The following is a 3,761-nucleotide window of genomic DNA, read 5'->3' as shown; positions in this document are numbered from 1 at the left end:
CCGAATTGCAAGCAATATTGGATGAAGATGATACTTTGCGTTAGAAGCAAATGGCAGCGATGCTAAATGTTGCACAACAAACAATTTCTGACAGTTTGAAAGCTATGCGAAAGATCCAAAAGTGTGGAAAACGGGTGCCACATGAATTGAATGAAAGACAGATGGATAGCCGAAAAACCATTTGTCAAATTTTGCTTCAAAGACATGAAAAAGAATCAGTTTCGCATCGAATTGTTACTGGCGATGAAAAATGGATTTATTTTAAGAATCCTAAACGGGAAAAATCATGGGTTAATCCGGGACAACCATCAACATCGACTGCAAAACCAGATCGATTCGGCAAGAAGACAACGCTTTGTGTTTGGTGGGATCAGAAAGGTGTGGTGTATCATGAGCTTCGAAAACCCGGTGAAACTGTGCATACTAATCGCTACAGACAACAAATGATCGATTTGAACTACGCATTGATCGAAAAACGACCACAATGGGCCAGAAGACATGGCAAAGTAATTTTTTTACAGGACAATGCGCCTGCACACAAAGCAAAACTGGTTCAGGATGCAATCAAAACAGTTGGCTGGGAGCTGCTACCCCATCCGCCGTATTCACCAGACTTGGCCCCTTCCGACTATCATTTGTTTTCATCAATGAGACACGCATTGGCTGAGGAACACTTCGATTCCTAAGAAGAAGTCGAAAATTGGGTGTCTGATTGGTGCTTCAAAAGACGAACATTTCTATTGGCGTGGTGTCCACAAATTGCCAGAATGGTGGTCAAAATGTACAGAAAGCAATGGTCAGTACTTTGAATAAAATGTTTTTACTTTTCAATTCAAATTAGTGTTTCATTTTCACAAAGAAACGCTCATTTCATACCGGTACACCTGGTATACAGATGGCTGTACTATCGCGTACACGAGGTATAAAAGTATAGTACATTGGTGTATGTATTATTTGTACTCAGGTGATTCAAGTGAGAAGGCTCCTACGTGATTATGGCCCCACGACGGGAGTTAAGACTTTGAACGCGGAACGGCAGTCGGAGCTGGACGCATGGGACATTCCATTTCGGAAATCGTTAGGTAATTCAATATTCCGGCATCCACAGTGCCAATAGCGTTCCGAGAACACCGCATTTCGAGCATCACCTCTCAAAACGGACAGTGCAGTGGCCGACGGCCTTCCCTTTATGACCGAGAGCAGTGGCGTTTGCGTAGGGTTGTCAGTGCCAACAGACAAGCAACACTGCGTGAAATAACAGCAGAAATCAACTTGAAATTTCCTGGCAGATTAAAACTGTGTGCCAGACCGAGGCTCGAACTAGGGACCTTTGTCTTTCGCGTGCAAGTGCTCTACCAACTGAGCTACCCAAGCACGACTTACGCCAGTACCTCGTCTCCTACCTTCCAAACTTTACAGAAGCTCTCCTGCATGGTTCGCAGTGTCAAACGTCGATTTACGTGAAATTTGTGTACATACCTACTTTTACCCTTTTCACCTCATGCATTTGTGTAAACTTTTGTAATTACGAAATATAATAACCACTACTTAATTTCGGGACCGATGGCCCTAGCAGCCTGGTCCCTTCAATCCCACAAACCAACCAACCAACTACTTAATTTCAAGGAGTGTCTCACTCTTCCTGCCTCCTTCATATCAGTTGAATGGGTATCACTATATTATATCGAGGGTTAAGAATGGAGACCACGTATCTGACAAAAGTCAAATTTTACAGGGGGGCTAAAAAACATAACATCTTAATAAAAATTTTGATTGCTTTGATTGTTTTATTTAGAGCATAATCATTTATTATTCTCGGGTTGTGCGTTGTCTTTTTTGCATCATTTTGTTATAACATATATTTTTTTCACTTACAAACTTTTTTAAGCCAGGACTTTTTCTGACATCTGTCAGATACGAGGTCTCAGTTCGTAACCCTCGATATAAGAAAAACTTTTTTAATATTATTTTTCAAATTTTTCAAAATTTAAACATTTTATCCTATTACTATATTAAATAAGTACAAACAATGGGTTGCTATAGTTCTGTATTTAAAAGAGTGTCGCATTCGGGAGGACGACGGTTCAATCCCGTCTCCAGCCATCCTGATTTAGGTTTTCCGTGATTTCCCTAAATCGTTTCAGGCAAATGCCGGGATGGTTCCTTTGAAAGGGCACGGCCGATTTCCTTCCCCGTCCTTTCCTAACCCGAGCTTGCGCTCCGTCTCTAATGACCTCGTTGTCGACGGGACGTTAAACAACACTAACCTAACCTAACCCTTAAAAGAGTGTACATAAGAATTACTGAAGAACTACATTTGAAATTGTCTTCATTGATGATGAGAAATGGTCCAACTTTAATGAAGAGCTGTACACAAATGGGCGGTCCAATAAATTCACTTTTGGTTTCATCGAATGCAGAATTTCTTTCTCCATATCTTTTTTATGAGCGTTATTGATAATTGGGTTAGTTTCAACGATATTGCCAAACAAGCAGAGATTAAAATGAAAATTTTTCATGAACATGTAAAATTGGTCCAATTTTGAAGAGCACTAGTATGGAAATGGGTTGTCCAAAAAAATATGCGGATGGTCTCATTCAATGCAGAATTCCATGCCCTACAATTTTTAATCCTACTAGGTTTTCGATGTTGTGAGTCATTTACGAGATATAATCACAAAACCGAAAAAATAGCCATTATTCGGGTACATTTTTGCTCCCCACTACTTTTGCACAACAACTCCGCCGAGGGGGAAAACCTAGGATAGTCATACTGGGGCACAAACGAAGCCATTAAAACAATAAAACCTTTTGTAGCAACTATTTCCGATTTGAATGCTATTTCTAGTAGACTATAGAGCCTAGACGACTGGAAAACCTTGGCTTGGTCAGATGAGTCCAGATATCAGTTGGCAAGAGTTGACGGTGGGGCTCGAGTGTCGCGCAAACCCCGCGAAGCCACGGTCCCAAGTTGTCAACAAAGAAAGCACTTTGCAAGCTGTGGTGTTCCATAATGGAGTGAACTGTGTTTACTCGTAATAGACTGAATCCTCTGATCCAACCGAACCGATCATTGACTGGCAAAGGTCACGTTCGCCTACTTGCAGTCTATATGAAGGCATTCATGGACTTTATGTCCGCAAACAGAGATGCAATTTGTATGGATGACAACGCGCCATGTCACCGGGCCCAGTTCTCAGCGATTGGTTTGAAGAACATTCTGGACAATTCGAGCGAATGATCACCCAACATAATCGAGAGGTCAGATAGTGCGCAAAATCCCGCACCAGAAACACTTTCTGAATTATGGACACCTATAGAGGTAACCTGGCTCAGTATTTCTGCAGGGGCATCCAGCGACTTGTTGAATCCATGCCACGCATAGTTGCAGCAGTACTCCGGGCAAAAGGAGGTCCGACAGGATACTAGGAGAGGTCCCGTGAGTTTTGTCACCTCAGTGCGTAACACGCCACAATCCGACCGCAATTTCTCGACTTGGTAATTTCTCGGACACATTTGTTCACAAGACCGACTCCCTCGGATTCGCTCATTTAATATCCAGACACAACAAGAAGGAAGAAAGGAAGTTTGTTTTTTACGCCCCATCTACAGCTAAGAATATTAGAGACGGAGCTTTGCCGAGATTTCTTACTACTGGAGGGGGAAGGTATGAACGTTTTAAGGGACCATGGCGCCATTTGCATGGAGTGATTTGCATGACTGCATGAAACCGGTATCTAGATAGCTGGCCCGAGAATTGA

Source organism: Schistocerca americana, chromosome 8, assembly GCF_021461395.2.
Source record: "Schistocerca americana isolate TAMUIC-IGC-003095 chromosome 8, iqSchAmer2.1, whole genome shotgun sequence".
In the NCBI taxonomy this organism is placed as follows: domain Eukaryota; kingdom Metazoa; phylum Arthropoda; class Insecta; order Orthoptera; family Acrididae; genus Schistocerca; species Schistocerca americana.
The sequence above is the reverse complement of the archived record's forward strand: the minus strand, read 5'-3'. Positions refer to the sequence as shown.